The sequence below is a fragment of the Loxodonta africana genome, chromosome 21 (genome assembly GCF_030014295.1).
Source record: "Loxodonta africana isolate mLoxAfr1 chromosome 21, mLoxAfr1.hap2, whole genome shotgun sequence".
Classification (NCBI taxonomy): Eukaryota; Metazoa; Chordata; class Mammalia; order Proboscidea; family Elephantidae; genus Loxodonta; species Loxodonta africana.
The window spans coordinates 47,417,535-47,440,809 of record NC_087362.1 but is presented as its reverse complement, the minus strand read 5'-3'; the positions used below and the strand labels follow the sequence as shown (position 1 = coordinate 47,440,809).

General features: G+C 37.7%; 1 long non-coding RNA gene across 2 annotated transcripts in view; it reads left to right on the top strand.

Annotated features, from left to right (window-relative positions):
• Window positions 1–23,275, top strand: part of LOC111752573 (uncharacterized) — a 363,311-nt gene that overhangs the window by 102,862 nt on the left and 237,174 nt on the right. Inside the window, exon 8 of one of the 2 annotated variants that reach the window (XR_010318855.1) lies at window positions 14,339–14,403. The exons of the other annotated variant lie outside the window; for it this stretch is intronic. This is a non-coding gene — a long non-coding RNA (uncharacterized LOC111752573). Of the gene's footprint in view, window positions 1–14,338; window positions 14,404–23,275 lie in introns of those variants that run through there. 2 annotated transcript variants of the gene reach the window in all.

Here is a 23,275-nt window from a genome sequence, read left to right as displayed (position 1 = left end):
TATGATCTAGAGGCAATGTATCTGTGCTTTGGAATGTAGTCTGGTTCAAACTGCACTGGTTGAGATCCTATCGCCACCACTTAATAGCCTAGAAAAGTTACTTATTTGTACCTTAGGTTCTTCATTTGCTGAGTAGGGGACTTCACAGGATTGTTACAAGGAGTAGAAGAGGGTAATATCAGTAAAGTGCTGAGAACAGTGCTATGCCCTTTGGAGGTTGCCTGCTGCTGCCATTATTGCCATTATTATTGCTATTATCATTGTTTTATTGATCCAAACTGGATTCAACTTGATATATTCCTATCTGTGCTTTCTCTTGAAATGAACTTCCTGGGACCCACTCTGTCTAATCTATCGTAGGTTGACAGTGTCTGTTAGCATATTCAAGATTCTTAAAATACCTGTAATAAAACCCATTGTTGTTGAGTCAATTCCAACTCACAGCAACCCTATAGGACACAGTAGAACTATCCATAAGGTTTCCAAGGAGCAGCTGGTGGATTGGAACTGCCAACCTTCTGGTTAGCAGCCACCAAGTCTCCACCCATAATAAAGAAACTGTTTAATCTTGTTTTAGCTATTGTTTCCTAAATTCACCTGCCCACTGAACTCTCCTCTCCCCCAAAGAATACCTATTAACAACAGTGTTATTAGTGTCCCATAGGAGACAATTGGGGAATAGTCCTTAGGGCATTACCTGTAAAAAATTACACTGGCATATAGGGTTGTTATGAGTTGGAATCGACTCGACGGCCCTGGGTTTTTGGGTTTATACACAGAAAGGCATACCAAGAAGGTGTAGTCTCAGTTGGGGGTTTGAAACAGGTTATCTAAGGAGTAGAGAGTAGTATTGAGAGAAAGTCTCTGATCAGTAAAAAAATGCAAAACAAAACTTTGAGTACATAGAAGAATCTATATCATACATTAATCAAACAGCTCCCGTAGATTGCAAACGTATTTGTGTAACTTGTGCCACTGAAAAAAGGGAAGAGAGGAATAGTTTTTAAAAAGTAAAACTATCGTATTTTTTGGTTCTTATATTGCAGCCTGGTGCTGAGGTAAAATGTGATTTATTTCATAGAAGCCCCATTGGACTTTCTCCTGAAGGCAGGAAGATCAGTTTATTGGTGTTTATCACAGTTCATTTACTGCTTGTTTTTGTTTCTTCAAAGAACTCAAATTGCAATTGGGAATGGCATTTTGGGAATGTTGGGAATGTGTTGAGATGCATACTTGTTTTTTTTTTTTTTTCCTGTTCTCTCCCTCCCTCCCATATGTATTTTGTTATTTCCTTGGTCATATTCCTAATAACAACATCCAGAAGTGAAAATGTTTAACTAGCTAATTATTGTTATGAGTCAAGAACAAAATGTAAAGGCAAAGCAAAGAATAGGAGGCCCCACGCTGCCCACCTCCCCTTGGTTTGTTTTGCCAGAACAGTGCCTATCACTGCCCTCCTTGCTCTTAATCAAACCGAGGCAGATGTGGATTATTCTAGTTTTTGACCGAAATAATCAGCTCTTTACCAAGAGAAGTAAAGCAAAACTAATTGTAAACATTTCCTTTATTTCCTGAAAGGTTCTTTCTTAGGTAAGCTTTCCCAACCTTTCTTACCGTTTTCTTTTACCTCCCCCCCACCATGGGAATGGTAGGAACATCCTTATGTGCCTTATGTCGGGTGAGCTTGAAGCCACCATGCCAAGGAGCTGGAAAGGAAACTGTCACAAAGGAGGTAAAGAGAGCAGAGGAGTAAACTCTGGGTAGCGTCATTGGTCTTTTCTGTTTTTCATAATCGTTTTTCCGTAATGTGAGTTTCTCCCATTAAAGTGTTCTATCAGATAAAATAAACAATGGAACTCAGATTATCTGCTGGTAACCTGTAATATCTCCGGTTCACGTATGTTAAAGTGAGATTTCTAGTTTTAGTTCTATGTACTTTTGAAATCTTAAAAACAATTATTTTATAGGCATGACTTCCACAGCTTGTATTAAGTTCCTTCAAAGCACTCATGGTTAATTTGAATCATGACATTATTTTGTTTTTACGGTTTTATGAATGAAGTTTAATAAATATTTTTTCTCCTTTTTTTTTAACCCCTTAACAAACTTCATAGAATTATTTCAGCATCTATGAATTACCCAGAAATCCAAATTAGGGAATATCTTTTTACTTATCCATCAAAGGTATATTTTTTAAAATAGTTTTTATTGTGCTTTAAGTGACAGTTTACAAATCAAGTCAGTCTCTCACGCAAAAACCCATATACACCTTGCTACACACTCCCAATTACTCTCCACTTAATGAGACAGCCCGATCTCTCCCTCCACTCTCTCTTTTCATGCCCATTTCGCCAGCTTCTAACCCCCTCCACCCTCTCATCTCCCTTCCAGTCAGGAGATGCCAACATAGTCTCAAGTGTCCACCTGATCCAAGAAGCTCGCTCCTCACCGGCATCCCTCTCCAACCCATTGTCCAGTCCAATCCATGTCTGAAGAGTTGGCTTCAGGAATGGTTCCTGTCCTGGGGCGACAGAAGGTCTGGGGGCCATGACCACAGGGGTCCCTCTAGAGTCAGTCAGACCATTAAGTCTGGTCTTATGAGAATTTGGGGTCTGCATCTCACCACTCTCCTGCTCCCTCAGGGTTTCTTGTTTCCCGTCAGGGCAGTCATCAGTTGTAGCCGGGCACCATCTAGTTCTTCTGGTCTCAGGATGATGTAGTCTCTGGTTCATGTGGCCCTTTCTGTCTCTTGGGCTCGTAATCGCCTTGTGTCCTTGTTGTTCTTCATTCTCCTTTGATCCAGGCGGGTTGAGACCAATTGATGCAAGATGGCTGCTTGCTAGCATTTAAGACCCCAGACACCAGGGAGGCAGAATGTTTTCTTAAGAGATTTTATTATGTCAATTGAGTTAGATGTCCCCGAAACCATGGTCCCCAGACCCCTGCCCCCGCTACACTGGCCTTCGAAGCATTCAGTGTATTCAGGAAACTTCTTTGCTTTTGGTTTAGTTCAATTGTGCTGACCTCCCCTGTGTTGTGTGCTGTCTTTCCCTTCACCTAAAGTAGTTTTTATTTACTATCTAATTAGTGAATGCCCCTCTCCTACCCTCCCTCCCTCCCCCCTCTCATAACCACAAAAGAATGTTTTCTTCTCAGTTCAAACTATTTCTCAAGTTCTTATAATAGTGGTCTTATGTAATATTTGTCCTTTTGCAACTAATTTCACTCAGCATAATGCCTTCCAGGTTCCTCCATGTTATGAAATGTTTCACAGATTCCTCATTGTTCTTTATCGATGCGTAGTATTCCATTGTATGAATATACCATAATTTATTTATACATTCTTCCATTGATGGGCACCTTGGTTGCTTCCATGTTTTTGCTATTATAAACAGTGCTGCAATAAACATGGGTGTGCATATATTTGTTCTTGTAAAGGCTCTTATTTCTCTAGGATATATTCCAAGGAGTGGGATTGCTGGATCATATGGTAGTTCTATTTCTAGCTTTTTAAGGAAGCACCAAATCGATTTCCAAAGTTGTTGTACCATTTGACATTCCCACCAGCAGTGTAGAAGTGTTCCAATCTCTCCACAGCCTCTCCAACATTTATTATTTTGTGTTTTTTGGATTAATGCCAGCCTTGTTGGAGTGAGATGAAATCTCATTATAGCTTTGATCTGCATTTCTCCAATGGCTAATGATTGTGAACATTTCCTCATATATCTGTTAGCTACCTGAATGTCTTCTTTAGTGAAGTGTCTATTCCTATCTTTTGCCCATTTTTTTAATTGGGTTATTTATCTTTTTGCAGTTGAGTTTTTGCAGTATCATGTAGATTTTAGAGATCAGACGCTGATCAGAAATGTCATAGCTAAAAACTTTTTCCCAGTCTGTAGGTAGTCTTTTTACTTGTTTGGTGAAGTCTTTGGATGAGCATAGGTGTTTGATTTTTAGGAGCTCCCAGTTATCTAGTTTTTCTTCTGCATTCTTAATAATGTTTTGTATACTGTTTATGCCATGTACTAGGGTTCCTAACATTGTCCCTATTTTTTCTTCCATGATCTTTATCGTTTTACATTTTATATTTCTTTCTTTGATCCATTTTGAGTTAATTTTTGTGCATGGAGTGTAGTATGGGTTTTGTTTCATTTTTTGGCAAATGGATATCCAGTTATGCCAGCACTGTTTGTTAAAAAGACTGTCTTTTCCCCATTTAACTGTTGTGGGGCCTTTGTCAAATATCAGCTGCTCATATGTGGATGGATTTATGTCTGGATTCTCAATTCTGTTCCATTGGTCCATGTATCTGTTGTTGTACCAGTACCAGGCTGTTTTGACTACAGTGGCGGTATAACAGGTTTTAAAATCAGGTAAACTAAGGCCTCCCGCTTTGTCCTTCTTTTTCAGTAATGCCTTATTTATCCGGGGCCTCTTTCCCTTCCATATGAAGTTGGTGATTTGTTTCTCCATCTCGTTAAAGAATGTCGTTGGGATTTGGATTGGAATTGCATTAAATGTATAGATCTCTTTTGGTAGAATAGACATTTTTATAATGTTAAGTCTTCCTATCCACGAGCAAGGTATGTTCTTCCTTTTATGTAAGTCTCTTTTGGTTTCTTGCAGAAGTTTATTGTAGTTTTGTTTGTATAAGTCTTTTACATTTCTGGTAGGATTTATTCCTATGTATTTTATCTTCTTGGGGGCTACTGTAAATGGCATTGATTTGGTGATTTCCTCTTCGATGTTCTTTTTGTTGGTGTAGAGGAATCCAACTGATTTTTGTATGTTTATCTTGTATCCCGATACTCTGCTGAACTCTTCTATTAGTTTCAGTAGTTTTCTGGAGGATTCCTTAGGGTTTTCTGTGTATAAGACCATGTCATCTGCAAATACAGATACTTTTCAAAGATATATTTTTTATGGGACTTAATCACCATTGTACTTAAACCAAAACCAAACCCACTGCCATCAAGTCGATTTCGACTCATAGTAACCCTATAAGACAGAATAGAGCTGCCGCATAGAGTTTGCACGGAGCACCTGGTGGATTTCAACTGCCGACCTCTTGGTTAGCAGCTATAGCACTTAATCAGTATGCCACCAGGGTTTACTTAAATGGTAGCATTAAAATAGAAAATGAGACTTTTTTTTTTATTAAAAAGATATTTGCAACACTTGCAGTATGTAAACATTGTTGCCTCTTATAATCAGATTGCTATTGGATTACGGATTACATTATATCAATGCTAAAAGACCATTTCCCAGTGATGTCATTACAGGCTATGAGTAGACAGGATCTGTTACTATTAAAAGATCCTGTGCTAACAATTTGCAACAGACCAGGGTGTAACTTAGCTGCATTAAGACTGTCGAGAACTGTAAAAAGACATTTCTTTTTCGTTGAGAAAAACTTTCAAATGTTAGATTTAACTTTGTCTTGGACAAGACTCATTAGGCACAGATCATTTCAGTAATTTAAAAAGTATTTTCAGTGGCACAGAACTCACTTCTGTGTGTACAGGGTGACTTTACAATAGGATCAAATGAAGGAGAAGTTGAACCTCACAGAAGGTTTTTCTCTTTATGGGTGTCTCTGTTATCCTTGCAAACATAAAATAAGAAGTGAATGGCTATGTAAACCATTTTTAAAGCAGATGCCTTTTATTTTATTCTCTTTTACTTTTTTACTCCACTATGGTGAATGTCAAGGTGGTGAATGTCAAGGAGCCTGGTGGCACAGTGGTTAAATTTCTGAGCTGCTTACCAAAAGATCAGCAGTTAGAGCCAACCAGCTGCTCCTCAGGAGAAAAATGTGGCAGTCAGCTTCCGTAAAGATTACAGCCTATGGGGCAGTTCTATTCTGTCCTATATGGTCACTGTGAGTCAGAATCGACTTGATGGCAGTGAGTTTGGTTCAGATTTTTGATGGTGAATGTTCTTGCGCAGGTCATCGAATAAACACTGGGGACAGGACGTAGCTGTGATCGTAATATTTCCACTAGTGGGCGCTGCAGTGCTTCCAACATTCCATTTATTTTTTATCTGGGCAGAGTATAAAAAAATCATAGAGTGGATGGTGAGTTTCCCTTTAGAGCTACGCTTCTATCAAGAAAAAACACCAAAATACAGTTGATATATTATATCTGCTGAAATTATTTAGTAACATTTTAGAATAGAATAACATTTTGCTTGAGATTACAGCCCAGTTTTTGCTGCATTCATTTATGAATTGTCACCTTTATTCTTGTTTGATAGACGCATACTTTGAAGTCCATATTATACAGAAAAGGCAAGGTACTTAATGCCATAGTACAAATTAACAGTATTTACTAGGAGAAGATCCTGCCTTTTTCTATTAAGGAAAAACATTTACCATGTTTGGCTTATGGAATTTTGAGCATGAAACAGTGCAGTTGTGGGTAAGATGTCTATTTGATATTTAGGCAAGAATTTGATGCTTTAATAAGGGAATCCTCTGTCTGCCTCATCCATCATCCCCCATCCTCATCCATCCAAACACCACTGTAAATTTGTCAGAGCCTTTTCCATATTCAGTACTTGTATAAATAATGGCTGCTGTGATTTGAAAAAAGGCAATTGTGCACTTTCCGCCTGCGTTATGTATCTGATCACAGTCATGGCGACATCTCTTAGTTTCTGTTTTGCTTTGCTCAGGCTCAGTGCATATAATTCAAGCCCAGAGCCAAAGGACATTTTTGTATGTTGACCCTTATTGTGGTTAGTATTTGCCAAAATGAAATTAGTTTGGGGGGCTTTTCTACAGCAGATGAAACACAGCCTCTGCCCCATCACTATGCTTTTATCATTGCCCATCGCCTCTCCTTCCCTCCTTTGCTATCTTAGGGATTATGTAGGGTTTTGCAATATTCTGAAATTAATCAAAGCAAGCAAAACCCCATGCCTTATTATCCATCATGGGAAGAGAGTGATTTCCACAATCCAGACTGCTTTGTGATGTTGTCCAGTTGTGGAACTAGAATTTTATTATCTTATAAATAAAGGTTCTGGTTTTTATACAATGAAATCTTTTCATGTTAAAGTTGTACGAGCAGTGGATAGCTCCACGTAAGTGTGACAAAGGATCTGAATTTAACTGATAGACTCTTTCCCTTATTTAAATAAAGAATGGATCTGCAAACAACGTCCATTTCTTTCTTTGATTTTTAGCAGAACAGCTGTACGTCCCTAATGCAGTTTGGGCTGGAGAAGCTTTCTATGCAATGAGATACAAACTTAGAGACGCTTATCCAGTCGGGACCTTGTGTTCTGTCTCATCTTTTTATAATCATGCTCTACAAATTATTTTTTCCCACTAAATTAGTGGCCATTGTACAGATTGCAGACACTTAGTTTGATTGAAAGTAATAAAAGGAGATTATCCACTGAGTTGGTTGAGTGAAAGTTGTGATTTGACCCACTGCCTGGAGAGAAAAGAATTAATCTTATAAACCAACTCACTTCTGCCATGCTTTGAAAAACCGCCAGGAATGCATTAGATCCCTTTTGTCTTAAGTCCAGTCAGAACTAAAGGTGGAGCGGGACAGATCCAACGCATGAACCAAACAGACAATGGCCTGCGTGTTATGCTTTGAGTGGTGATTTAAAGTATAATGGGGGCTTTTTCTTGCTCCCTAAGTGGAAATTCCTACCACCGTAATCTTTAAATTTGGGGAGATGAAGGAGGAAAAGGAGAAGGATGGTTTTCATTTATGAAGTATATTCTTTGTTCCAGGAACTGTTTTAGGTGTTTTATATATAAATATATATATATATTTGCATCTTATATATATATTTGCATCTTATCCTCATGAAATAGAATATTATTACACCACTTTTATGGATATGCAGAAGAAAGATGTGGTAGTCTGCTTACGTAAAGATATATAGCCTTGGAAACCCTAAGGGGCAGTTCTACTCTGTCCTACAGGGTCTCTGAGTTGGAATCAACCCCATGGCAGTGAGTTTTTATGGATATAGAAGCAGGTACATCCTACAGCTTGTAGGTGAGTGACTTGAGGTCCAAATCCAAGTTTTCTTCCTCCCTTCAAAGCATTTGCTTATAATCACCATGCTTTCCTGCCTCCGTGGAGATCGGAAAGTTGGAATCAGTATTTCCAGGGGACCAGGGTGAGATGATACAGCATGTCCAATATTAAGCTGGCACAAGGAAGTGCTCAGAAATAATCAATGAATAAACAAATACATAACTGATGTTGAGGGGATAGCCTTTTGTCCTATTGAGTCGACAGTAGGTGAGCTGGAAAAAGTACACGCTTTGGAACCTGCCAGACCTGAATTTATGTATTCGGACCTGTCCCTTTATTGTTTTTTTTGTGATTGGGAACGCATTACTAATCATGATAAGCCTCTGTTCCATCTCCACAACATGTCTCTTAGGTCATTGGGAACATTGGGAAGATGGCCCAGTGAATGCTAGGTGGCAGATACTGGCAGGAAGGTCCGTCTAAAGCTATGATGAGCTCCCTTGCGTGGGATGTTGGAGGTTGAGGACGGTATTTGGCACCAGGAAGAAGGCAGAGGGAGCCCTGAGGAGTAGTTTCCCATATCTCATATTGGAAGAATCTTAAGTTACCCAATCAAAATGGCAACATTCAATTTAGAGGCAACAAAGAATAAGACATTGAACCTAACTCAGTAATGTTTGAATCCTAAAATATAACCCTTTCCCTGGAGTTGTTTTTAGGATAAATATCTGTTGACTTGGATAGGCCCTGATTCCCAGTATTGTGTGGTTGTCCTCCATTTTGTGATTGTAATTTTATGCTAAAGAGGATTAGGGTGGGATTGTAATAGGGAGTTTCCCTGGGGTGTGGCCTGCACCACCTTTTATCTCTCAAAAGACACAAAGGAAAGGGAAGTGAGCAGAGAGGTTGGGACCTCATACCACCAAGAAAGCAGTGCTGGGAGCAGAGCAAGTCCTTTAGACCCGGCGTCCCCATGCGGAGAAGCTCCTAGTCTGGGGGAAGATTGACTACGAGAAGGCCAACAGAGAGAGAATGACTGCCCCTAGAACTGACGCCCTGAATTTGGATTTTTAGCCCATTAACCGTGAGGAAATAAACTTCTCTTTGTTAAAGCCATCCGCTTGTGGTATTTCTGTTATAGCAGCACTACATGACTAAGGCACGTTTTTTTGCAAAACGTAGAGTAGCGTCAACTCTGATTTTGGTTTTAGCTGTGTAATTTTCAGTGAATGCCTGTAGCGGAACTCAGCACTCATTACCAGCCTGCTGCTTTCCATTTGTGGAGGCAGCTATATATTGATGGGGAGGCACTGGACAAGCATCTCTTGCATCCGTTTCTCTTTCCCTTTGCACTTTCATTTCCGTCCTCTCGTGGGGAAAGGAGTGAGAGAAATGGAGAGAAAACAAAGAAAACACAACCAAAACCAAACCCAGTGCCGTCGAGTCGATTCCGACTCATAGGGACCCTATAGGACAGAGGAGAACTGCCCCATAGAGTTTCCAAGGAGCACCTGGCAGATTCGAACTGACGACCTGTTGGTAGCAGCTGTAGCACTTAACCACTACACCACCACGGTTTCCAACAAAGAAACATGGTCCTGGAAATAGTTCATTTCACTCAATTTTCTTGTCATTTTCTTTGTCTGAAGGTGTTTTCCTTTTATTTTTAGCCTTAGTTATTATTTTTTGTTGTTGATCACTGCAGTCCCAAAGTTGCCCTTATATCCTTTTCTTTAATTTGAAATCTAGTAGGATAGAACGAAGGAGATAAAATGAAAGAGTCCTTGTCCTTATGCTGTGGCTCTTGGTGTGTGATTTCAATGTTCTATAGACCCTCTTGGGCATCTGGCTAGGGTTTGGTCTGACAACCAGGAGAGCATTCTCATTGCATAAAAACCTCATCTGTTTCTTCCATTCTTATCCCTTCTAAGAGAATGAATTAGACAAGGAAGGAATAAGAGGGAAGATCCCGGGAGTCAGGCAGTTGCTCTTCTCCCCCAGTTTCCTTCTTGCCTTTTGTCTTAGCGAGAGTCAAGCTACCGGTCTGCAAGTTGTTCTGCAGATGGCTCAGCAGCAGACATCCAGCTGGCCTGATTCAACCCACAAAGTGTTTGTGTTTGTGTTTGACAGCCAAGACAGGGAGCAGGAAAGCTGTTTTCATTGGGATCAGCCTCAGTTGTTTCTCCGAAGGCAGTAGATTGAACTGCTTTCTAGGGCCATTATGCCATGAAGTGAAGTTTGGATGAAGGACAGATGTATTATCTAGAAAGAAATCCTGGTTCTTCTTCCAAAAAATGTGCAGTCATTTGCCTAAGCCAACAAATGAAACTACTCTCCAATGTTCTGTTTATGTAGAGGCTATTTCTGGGGGAGAAAAAATTCTATAATGTTAATCCTCTTTTTCTCTCAACCAAGTGAGTAGCAAGTGTCAGTTAATATCCATTTTATAGATGAGGAAATAGAGGCATTGAGAAATTAAGTAGATCAGCATTTTCTCAAACTTGAATGTATTTGTGAATTGCCGGGGGGATCTCAGTAAAAATGCAGGTTCTGATTCAGTAGTCTGGATAAGGGACCTGAGAATCGATATTTCTAACATGCTCTGTGGTGATAAGAACACTGCTGATATACAGTTCATATTTTGAGTTTCAAAGACGTGGATCATCTAGACACTCTGTGAGTTACTAAGCAATTTACTAGATAACCCTACTTGCGTATGTCCCCAGGAAGGAAAACAATAGTCTTCTAATCAAGATTATACCTAAATTATTACAAAACAGTTAGATTATGAAACATACTATTTACTGGTTGTTTTGAACACATGACATGAAACAACTGGCTTGACAGGTTTGGTTTTTGCAGAATCAGTTAGACCAGTTTCATGCAGCCATGACCCTCCCATTGCTGTCGACTGTAATCTTTACGGAAGCAGACTGTCACATCTTTCTCCCTTGAAACAACTGGTGAGTCCAAATAGCTGACCTTTGGTTAGCAGCTGAGCACTTAACAGCTGTGCCACCAGGGCTCCTTAGCCATAGCTATAAAACCTCATTGCCATTGAGTCGAGCCGTACTCATAGCAACCCTGTAGGACAGAGTAGAACTGCCTCAGAGGGTTTCCAAGGCTGTAAATCTTTATGGAAACAGACTGCAACATCTTTCCCCAGTGGAGTGGCCAGTGGGTTCGAACTGCCGACATTTTGGTTAGCAGCCTAGTGCTTAACCATTGTGTCACCAGGCCTCCTTGCCGTAAGTATAAAAAAACCAAAACCAAATCTAGTGCCGCTGAGTCGATTCCGACTCATAACAACCCTATAGGACAGGGTAGAACTGCCCCATAGAGTTTCCAAGGAGCGCCTGGCGGATTCAAAATGCCGACCCTTTGGTTAGCAGCTGTAGCACTTAACCACTACGCCACCAGGGTTTCCGCCATAACTATAAAAAAAAAATAGCCTGCCTTAAGTAACGCAGGCATAAGAAAGTGTATCCAAGCATGAGAAACTCAGTAGTGCTTAGAAGGCAATTTCCAGCTTGTAAATTCTTGATTCACTACAACTAAAGTCCCTAAGTCATGTATGTGTGTATGTACGTGTGTGTGTGTTTGTAGGTCCAGTGTTACTCTATTTCTAACTGCACTTCTGTTGTCTATTTCCTTAAAGCATGTTATCAGAGCAGAGTTGGCCCTTGCAAAAGACAATCTTTCCCATGTGCTGCTACTCACAAGGATTTCAGAATTTGGTGATGACTCACACATCTGCAAGGAACTGTATGCTACTGCCCTCAGCTGCAGTAGTTTATGCCGTTCTCCCCTCCAGAAATATGATTACCCAGAAGTATGTAATAGCCATCTAATGGGGAGCAGGTGTAAGAAGAAACACAGTGATTTTGAACAAAAGTAATGGATGTCAATTGCAGCATGAAGGAGTTAGGTTAGACATCCACATGCGGGGAAAATTCCCTTCTGTGAGTAAGAGCAGTGAAACATTGGAACACAGGATCAAAGCAGAGTCATGGAACATTCACAGGGCATTTGAGAGAAAAGGGCAGGTGGTTTTATTTCAATGCTTTCTATGCAGCTCCTCTCAGAGGGAGGTGAATGAATTCTGTGATTGTTGGAGATCATTTTCAATTCTGTGATTCATGAGAGATGAATTTTGGGGATATCTGATTAAAAACCATGTCAAAGAGCCACATATTCCAGATAACTTCTTTTGATTGTCCTGGTTGATATCAGACTGTCATTTTTGGTCATAAGGAGGGTGTCCAGCAAGTATTTTTTAAGACCAGTATTTCATGCAATGTCTTTTTCTTTGGATGATTTCCATCTACACGTTCAATAATAATAGAAATTATCTTTCCTGAGGGCTTCAAAACATTTTGTAAGTAGAGTATCATCTTGAATACTCATGGGACCCAGAAAATCGTCAGATATTCTTTCTTCCAGTATTCTTTGAAATCTTCTAGATTCTAATAATCTATGCAGCATCCTTTATTTTCTTTTCTAATTGGACTTTCGACTAGTAATGCCTGCAGGTGTTCACTTTCCTCACTTTGAGCGATTTGGTCATTAGGTAATGCTAAAGGATGTCCACGCATTGGTCCCAAATTGCCACAATGCTATCATTTTTGGCATTATACCGTATTAAAACCCATGTCTCAGGAGAGAGTGACAGTGCCTAAAAATAATGGAGATTAAACTTTCCCTGCTTTTCAGAGGATCCTGAAAATAAAATACTATGTGTCTTCTAAGTGACTAATGACACCTTCTAATAAATAGCATCATAAGATTACACACGCACACACACACACACACACACAATATCACATAAAAATGAGAAATGGGCATTTGAGTTTCTAGTGAATATTTTCTAGGTCCATTAAATATGGGTCAGCAGCAGTATACGTTCAATAAAATTCACAGCAGGCGAATAGGAACGTGAAGAAATTCCACAGACCTTTGGGAGCCAGACAACTCACACATGAAGAAGGTGAACAAACTTGCAACTTTTGAAAGCAAAAATGAGGAAGGTAGAAAGAAGATGATGGGAAACCTGGCAGTTGGCAGTGACAGGCCTATATTTTAAAGATTGCTATGAAGGGGGGATTTGTAGAACCCAGATTCCATACTCCTTTCTATAGTTGACTTTATCCCTGTCACATAATCAACCCCTCAGTGAGCTGACTGAACACTCAGGCAGGATCTGGACAAGAAAACTGTGTATTGTATTAGTGATTGTTTTGATTATTAAATCCAAGTTAGCTAACGCTAAGGCCACGCAACAGTTCACTCTCATTTGCTTGTCAGAAAACTAGACCAGTGAGATCAATTAGTGTTTGGAAAAGAGATTGTAACTTTGTTCCTTGAACATTTTCCTATTCCACAAAATCCCAGAAATTTGGATTTCGTAATTTTTTTTAAATTTCAAAATTTTGGCAATTAATTTTTTTCAAATAACGTTTCCAAATTAAAAGAGAAAATCTTACAAACAAATAGAAAATAACTATCATCTACTATTGCCATCACTTCATAAAAGAAAGAAATTTTAACACTGAAAGGGTAGGAAGGAAATAATATCAGAATAAAGGATTAGCCTTTATATTAAATACATTTGGCTTTACGACAACTCAGTGAAGACAGTGACAATGTTATCAGGGACACTTTCTGGTCTACAGATCAGGATTTGGGAGCCACTGCCATAAAAAAAAAGAAACAACTGCTTGTTTGGAAGTAGATCTGCTTAAGGGGATGGGGTAACTTCCGGAAGCCCATTGGGCTTTGGTGTTGGTGACCTTCATTGACAAGACAAACATTCCTTACAATGTTAGAAACTTTGGAATATTTTTGCAAATATTTGTTCCAAATACTAAATGACACGAACTTCATATCATTTCGACTGAGCCCTCCTTGAAGTATTTCCCAGTATCCAATTTATTTCTTGATTGTTTTCCCAAGATCGAGCAATTCTTTAGTTCTGTAAAATATGGAAAGATACAAAGCCTGCTTCTTCTATGAAGTCACATTACGTTTAATCTAAATTTGGCTCTGTTTTCTATTGTTAAGAACATGAGATGACTTAGCTATTTCACTGCAGGAACTTATGCATCATACTATTTGGAATGAGAAATCTTCCTATGACTACTGTATAACTCTTACTTATAACTTTTAACTCCTGTTACTATTGTGTAATGTGTAAAGCTTGTGAACCAAGAAGCCTTGGTTGAGAGGAAATGAAATGAACACCATTACTTAAGGATTGAAAACCAGTTGCAAATGCCTAGATTAGTTCAAGCATATTATACTTATCTCCTCCCATTTTGTACCTCTCTTAGGTATGAAATACGATTTTTCACCCAGATTTTGTGTTTGGAAACAAATGCTGGGGATGAGGTAAGTGTCCCAGGATAAGCTCCGTTTCAACATTATAATCATTTGTAACAATTGTTTTAATAAGATAGTCCTGGTCTGGGTTGTAGTAATCACACAGAATGTTCCAGGAGGAGAGATTTGAAAGACACCTTAGTTTATAGATGAGGGAACCGAATAGTGTTGGAGGAGAGGGGTAGGGAAGGGCCGGGGGGAGGGATTCGAGTTGAAATGCAGATGTATGAAAAAGGGTATAACAGGACCCAGAAGTGGAAAATTGAGGAAGATGACAGAGTTGAAAGGTACAACAGTATTTCAGATAAAACTTTACGGATTCCTTCCAGCAGTATGTAGATTGCAGTTGGAGCTAAGTCTTTGGTTTTATGTATAATGTGTTCCACAGCTGTTAGGAGATGCCAGATGTGTGTATGTATTATGTTCTTTGGATAGACAGTGCTAATGGGGCCTGCACATGTTTACTTTCCTATATTTGCAATGGCCTTAGCTACAGTTTTAAAGGGCCAAGGCCTCATAAGGGCATCTTCTAGGTCTATTGCAACAGGGATGCTCTTATTGTGTGTTGTGATTATAATTTTTGCAATAGAAGATTTTACTTAAAATGTTTGCTTATTTAAATATCAGATGGACATTATCCACAGAGAGTCTGTTCCAGTTTTAGGCTTGGATCCCTGGGAACTCTTTGTCTTTCTTGGTTCAACCCTTACAGCGTGTACTTCTTTGGCTTAAAGGAAAATTAAAAAGGTCAAGCATCACTGAGTTGACCTTAAAGGAGTAAACAATTAATCTAAAGATCACAGTGTAGTCTCTTTTATTAAGCTCATTTTTGTTTGCTTTTGTTTTTTTGGCCAGCTACACCAAGGCATTCAAGTACTTAGATCCTTGTAAAACTGTTTCTTTCCTCCACTTGTGTTAATACAGATATTAAGTCTAATAGTATCTACTTAGTATAAACAAGAAGATAAAAATGATTTCTATGATTGAAATGTTTGTTATTTAGCATTAAACATCTTTCTACTCCCATGCGTTTTGCATTTTAATCCACTCGGTGCTTGGTTTGGGGATTGCTAGATTAGTTTTAATCCCCTGTCTAATAGTGAAGTGGTGGTGAGATTTATTACACAGGCAGGGTTTGGTTCTTGGATTTAAGAGGGCTCACGTGCACTCTTCATGCATATTAAATTTGGGAAACCACCAGTTCAGCATAAAAGGTTGGGGAGACATCCTTCATCTCAGAATGGTTCTCTTTAGGCACGCAAAGTACAGGTAGCATTTATTGCATTAATGAAAAAATTGATTACGAGTGTTTCTCTTTTGGGGTCGGACTAATGGACTCAGAATCTTTTTTTTTCTTTTAAAATATGCTCTGCCATAATTTCAAAGTGTTCTGGAAGTTTTCTTTATTTTTTGGAAGGCCACCTCCAGGGGAAAGATAAGTACCTTATTATATAATGGGTTCTTCCCAAGGAAAATGGAAAAGGTTAGTATTGCCCAACCAGGAAATATTTTCAGAAATCACAAGAAAAATAGGACAACTCACAACTCCTGGGGAACCTGATAATTGCCAAATTTTCTCTAAATTGATTTAAAAAAAAAAAAAAAGTCTTCTATTTTTTAGATGGGAGTTGTATTTTTTTAATATCTGCTATGTTTCACATGATGTGAAAACCAAAAATACAAGATTCTGGTTAATACAGAACTTAAAAATAAACCAGAATACTGTGACCTTCACATTTTTGTGATTAATGAATAAAAAGCAATGCAGGAGGAAAACTTGAGGTAGTGGTAGTTTAGATTTTCTCCTTTGTTCCTCTTAAGCAATTTCACCTTGGGGGGAACAATGGAATATATTATGTAGTAAGTGATAAATAGATAGGGTCTTGGAACAACTTGGTTTTATTCAGTAGAAAATACAGATTTTTATGGTGTCCAAACACCATTCAATATTTTGAATGTATATTACCCACAGAACTTGAACGTACATTTGAGAAACTTAACTTGTGACCCAGAAAATCTGATTTAGTTTATCTTCCAAGGCATTTTTCCCCATTAAGATTGGTCCCCTAAGGCAAGAAAGCAAGTATATGCATTAGTTGGTAGTCTACTAATAAAAACCAGGACTTCGAACCGGTTTGTTCTGGTTGGAATCCATGCTGAGAATTTGCATTTCTACCAAGTTCCCAGGTGATGTCAATGCTGCTGATTAGGGCCAAATTCTGAGAACCACTAGTGGAGCAGTGGTTTTCAATATTTATTATATGTGACAATCACCTGGGCATCTTGGTAAATTCTGATTCAGTATACCTGGAGTGGAAATGCAAATTCTCAGTGAGGTTTCCACTCAGAATGAACCAGTTTGAAGCTGGTAAAAACACGGAGGCGCTCAAATGAGAGCAAAGCAGTTCAGCTTACTTAACAGCCATATTTAGAATTTACAAAACTGTGTTTTCTCTTTATGGTTTGAGAACTTTAAAAAATTTCTCTGTTTTTTTTTTTTTTTCCTTCAAACTCTGACCTTCGGTTTTGTTCTTAAATTTTTATTTTATTCATTAAATTTATTTGGTGCTGGCTGTGAATGTAAACAACCTAAAATTATTGTAATTGATTTCCTTCAAAGAACAAAAAAGAAACGTTCTCTTGAACACCGTGATTTAAAATTACACTCAAAATCACTTTTAGCATATAAATTAAAAACGAATAAATGGATGTCATAGTGAGCTTTATCAAATTTGAGCATATGGTCTAGTGTTTTAACATCTCTAAGCCTGAGGTGTAGATATGCAGTTAGATTCGATACTCTCTAAGGTACCTTTTGGCTCCAAGATTCTGTGATCCTGTGAGCTAATGTCAGACAGAAGTCTATAAACCTATTAAATTTCTGTTTTGAATTTCTATGAAAAATTCAACCAACTTAAGTTTTGAAATATTTCTTTCATATTGAATAAAACTCAACATTATGGTCGTATTTTCTTTTGCATTACCCCATTGTACTTTTTATCACCACCCAAATGTTGGCTCCATTACAGCAGGGACATTGTTTACTTTGTTCACTGTGCTTCACATAGGGTCTGTGAAACAACACATCTAATCAATGAATGAATACATAAATAAATGGATGGGTGGATCTATGGCAAAGAGATATCTGAGTACTTAGACAAGAAGTTTTTTTTTTCTCCTTCATATTTTTGAAAATTTCAATTTTGGTGAAAATGTACACAGCAGAACATACACCCATTCTTCGATTGCTACATGTAAAATTCAGTAACCTTGGTTATATTCTTCATGTTGTGTCACTATGTTTGCTTTCTCTACCTATATTGTTTCAATACCATTGACTTAGGCTCACTATTCCCTGAACTTCTCATCTATGCTTTGGAGTTACTGTTGACAATTTGATCTCATATAGATAATTCTTTAAAAGTGCAATTCTCATGGTGGGCATTTTTTACTAGTTTAACTGAACAGTTGTTTAGTTTCAAGACAACTTCAGGGGATAATTTCAGATCATGGTTTGAAGATTTTCTCAGAGCAATAGATTCGGGGGTTCCTTCTGCCTCAACAGAATATATTCTGTAAGAATTTGAAAGTCTGTTCTACATTCCTCTCCCCCTTCTGATCAGGCTTCATGTGTTGACTCCTTGATGAATGTTCAGTAATGGTAGCTGGGCATCACCCAGTCCTTCTGGTCTCACGGCTAAGGAGGCAGTCATTCACAGAGGTAGTTAGACATGAAGTACAGTTTCTTCTGTGATTTCTGGGTAGCCTTCTTCCTCTGCTGCTCCAGGCCACAAAAACTTCTTGATGTACTCCACAGACTTAGAGAACATATTCTTTTTAAACATTAGGTTATGTAACCCATGGTCAGCCAAACAACCAAAAAGGTATGGAAGCGAAGTTGGGAGAAGTTTGAATTTGAGTCCAAAATTGGGATATAGCATATTTCGATGTTATAAATCTCAGCCACAGAGGCAAAGGCAGCCAAAATGAACATTTGAGATGTTTTTGAGAGAAAATGTTTAGATTAAAATATTTCTGTTTAAATACAAATAGTGTAAATATAGGAGCCTTGGTGGTGCAGTGGTTAAACACTCAGCTGCTAACCAAAAGGTTGGTGGTTTGAACCCGCCAGTGACTCTGTGGGAGAAAGATCTTGTGATCTGCTTCTGTAATATTACAAGAAAACCCTATGGGGCAGTTCTACTCTGTCACATGGGGTCACTACGAGTCAGAATTGACTCGACAGCACCCAACAGCAACAGTGTACCTACAAAATGTTATTTACAAATGAATGTATTTATTAAAATCAAGAAAATCCTATCCATGCTTCAAGGCCGTATGAAATACACTTTCTCCAAGAAACTTTCCTCAATAAATGACTTGAATGTGTATTATGCATCACCGTTAAAAACTAGTAACTGTGCTAGTACCTTTGTCTACTGTAGTTGTTGTCTTATAGCTCAGAGGACATCTATCTGTCACATAGTATGAATTCCTTGAGGGCCAGGACTATGTATCAAGTCCTTATTCTCCTGTTCTCAGAGCAAAAACAAACCAAACCTGTTGCTGTTGAGTTGATTCCGACTCATAGATCTTTAGGAGATAAATGGGAAACATGAGGAACATAACCTTCTATATTACAGTGCAATGCAAAGTGCTATGGGACCAATTCTTATTTTTAATTGTGAAACATGCCATTAAAGAGTATAAAAACTATGTATATGTGCCATTTAAAGACTAATAGCAAAGTGAACACTCATCTACCCATTTTATTTATATATGTAACATTAGCCTTCTTTCTTGGAGATAACCAGTATTCTGTGCTAATTATTCCTTTGATTTTATGTACATTTCTATAACACATGTATGCATCCATAAACAATGTATGATTTAGTTTTGCATTTTATATAAATAGAATTATGCCACATGTAGTCTTCTGTGAATTGTATCATGTTTTATTCAATAATGTATGTTTGAGGTCCATTCCTGTTGCTGCATGCAGCTAGTAGTTCATTCAAATTAATTGATGTATATTGTACCATTTTATGAATATACCACAATTTATCCATTCTAGTATTGACAGGCATTTAGGTTGTTTCCATTTTTTGTTATTTGTACAAAAATATTTTCTATATGTCTTCTGGTGCATGTACCCTAGGATTTCTCTAAGATACACCTAGTAATGGATTCCTAAATCATAAAGTATGAGTACTATCACTTTACTAAATAATGCCAACCTTCTTTTCCCCCCAAATGATTGCACCAATTTACATTCACACTAGCGTATAAAAGAATTCCTAATGCTCTATATTCTTGCCAAAACTTAGTGATGTCCAACTTCTAATTTTTTCCAATTTGAAGGGTATGAAATAACATCTCATTGTACTTTTTAATCTGCATTCTCTTAAGTATTAATAAGATTGAATATACTTTACTTATTTATGGGACTTTTGTGTTTTCTTGTTTGTGAAATTCTTGCTTTTGTCTTTGTCTACTTTTTATTGGGTTATTTGTCACTTTCTAATTATTCATATACTCATGAATACTAATCCTTTGCTAGTAGTATGTGTCACAAATATCTTCTACAGCTCTTTGGTTGTATTTTTACTCCCTTGATGGGCTCGTTAGATAAATAAAAACCAAAAAACAAAACCTGTATCATCAAGTCGATTCCGACTTATAGCGACCCTATATGACAGAACTGCCCCATTTGGTTTCTAAGGAGCGCCTGGTGGATTTGAACTGCCAACCATGTGGTTAGCACCCATAGCTCTTAACCACTGTACAACCAGGGTTTCTGTTAGATGAATAGAAGTTCTTAATTCTAAAATAATCTGATTTATTGATGTATTAATGTTTTTATTTGTGATTAACACTTTTGTTACATGCTGCGGTCCTGGGCTCTCTATTCTGTTCCACTGGACAATTTATCCATGCATCAATACCATTTTTGACCCTATGTTCTTCTGTATCAATTTTAGAATCGGCTTCCAAAGTTCTGTTAGAAACTGTGTTAGAATTTCCGTTTTTAATTCTGAGTCTATGTGTTCCTTTTAGAGAGAAGTGATAGCTTTACGATACTGAGTGTACTTATCCATGAACATGGGAGGTCTCTAAATTTCTGAAGTTGATTTTTAATGTCTTTCAATAAAGTTTTATAATTTTCTTCATACAGATTTTGCACATGGCTTATTAGATTCATCACTAGATACATTATAATTTTTATTGCTGTTGAAAATGTCTTCATAAAACTTTTGTTTTAAAACTCTATATTTAATATATAGAAATACAAATACTTTTTGTATATGAATCACATAGTCAATTACTTGCTAAACTCCCCTATGATATCCAATAACCTCTTTTGCAGATTCTTTTGAGACTTCTATATAAAAAAAAAAAAAAATAATGACAATATTGTTTCTTCCCTCCCAATCCATACTCTTTAACTTCTATTTCATATCTTTCTATGCTGGGTAGGGCCTTTAATACTTTTCACAGAAAAGCAGCAGTGATTATGGGCCTCTTATCTCATTCCTAAGAAGCCCTGGTGGCACAGTGGCTAAGTACTCGGCTGCTAACTGAAAAGTCAGCAGTTTGAACCCACCAGCTCTTCTGTGGCAGAAAGATGTGGCCTATGGGGACTGTTCTACTCTACCCTACAGGGTCACTATGAGTCAGAATCAACTTTTTTGGGGGGGGTGGTATTTTGTTTTAACTTTGTTCCTAGTTTTAAGAAATATGCCTCCAACGTTTTCTCATTAAGAATGATGTTTGTTGCAGGTTTTTGATAGACATACTTCATCAAGTAAAAAATTTTTCTCAAATTCCTCATATTTTAAAAAATTTTAATGGTGGATGATGCAGAGGTACAATTAACAATAAAATGTACCCAATTTAAATGTAGATTCAATAAATTTTGATAAGGGCATACACCTGTAATCACAACCCCGGTCAAGATACATAATATTTGTATCACCCCCAAATGTTCCCTTGTGCCATTTATAGTTAATCCTTATCTTCCCCAGTTCCAGTAACTGCTAGTTTTGGGCTATTATGAATACAGCTATTACAAATGTTTATGTACAAGTCTTTTTTTTTTTTAAATTATGGTTTTACTTCTTTTGGATAAATATCTAGAATTGTAATTGCTGAGTCATATTTTTATGATAAATACATGCTTAACCTTATACGAAATTAACATACTGTTTTCCAAAGTGATTTTACCATTGTTCAGTATAAATTAGTTTTGTTTGTTCTAGAATATCATATAAATGAAATCATGCAGTATTTACTCTTGTGTCTGTCTTCTTCCACTCGCCTAATGGTTTTTAAGTCCACATATGTTGTTGCTTGTATCAGTATAGTTCACTCCATTTTATCTCTGAGTAGTTAGTATTCCCTTGAATGAATGTCCTACAATTTATCTATTTACCTGTGGATGTTGTTGTTGTTAGGTGCCATCCAGTTGGCTCTAACTCATGGTGACCCTATAGGACAGAGTAGAACTGCCCCATACAGTTTCCAAGGAGCAGCTGGTAGATTCAAATGGCTGACCTTTTGGTTAGCAGCCACCCCTTAACCACTACGCCACTAGAGCTCCTTCCTGTGGGTAGATGTTTGAATTGTTTCTAGTTTTGGGCTATTATGAATACAGCTATTACAAACGTTTATGTACAAGTCTTTTTTTTTTTTTACATTATGTTTTTATTTCTTTTGGGTAAATATCTGGAATCGGAATTGCTGACTCATGATAAATACATGCTTAACCTTGTACAAAACTGACATACTGTTTTCCAAAGTTATTTTACCTTTGTTCATTCACCGCAGCAACGTATGAGAGTACCAGTTATTCCACATTCTTGACAATACTTGAAATGTTCTTTTACTTTTAGCCATTCTAGGAATTTATAGTGCTATACCACTGTGGTTTCAATTTATGTTTCTCTGGTGATTAATAATGTTAAACATCTTTTCATGTGCTTATTGGACATTAATATATCTTCTTTGGTGAAGTATTTGTTCAAATATTTGCTTTTTAAAAATGGGGTTATCTTTTTGTTATTGTGTTGTACAAGCTTCGAGTTGCATTAGTGAAGGATTCTATGGGGAAAACATTAAATGACACAGGAAGCATCAAAAGAAGATGGAAGGAAAACACAGTCATACCAAAAAGAATTGGTCTAACTACAATCATTTCAAGAGGTAGCATATGATCAGGAACCAGTGGTACTGAAGGAAGAAGTCCAAGCTACACTGAAGGTATTGGTGAAAAACAAGGCTCCAGGAATTGATGGAATAACAAGTGAGATGTTTCAACAAATGGATGCAATGCTGGAAGTGCTCACTTGTCTATGCCAAGAAATTTGGAAGACAGCTACCTGGCCAACTGACAAGAAGGGATCTGTGTTTATGCCTATTCCCAAGAAAGGTGATCCAACTGAATGTGGAAATTACTAAACAGTATCATTAATATCACATACAAGCAGAATTTTGCTAAAGATCATTCAAAAGTGGCTGCAGCAGTATATCAACAGGGAACTGCCAGAAATTCAGGCTGGATTCTTTAGAAGAGGATGTGGAGCCAGGGTTATCATTTGCTGATGTTAGATGGATCCTGGCTGAAAGTGGAGAATACCAGAAGGATGTTTACCTATGTTTTACTGACTATGCTAAGGCATTCGACTGTGTGGAGCATAACAAACTATGGATAACATTGTGAAGAACGGGAATTCCGCAACACTTAATTGTGCTCATGAGAAACCTGTACATAGATCAAGAGCCAGTTGTTCAGACAAAAAAGGGGGTTACTGTGTGGTTTAAAGTCAGGAAAGGTGTGCTTTAGGGTTGTATCCTTTCACCATACCTATTCAATCTGTATGCTAAGCAAA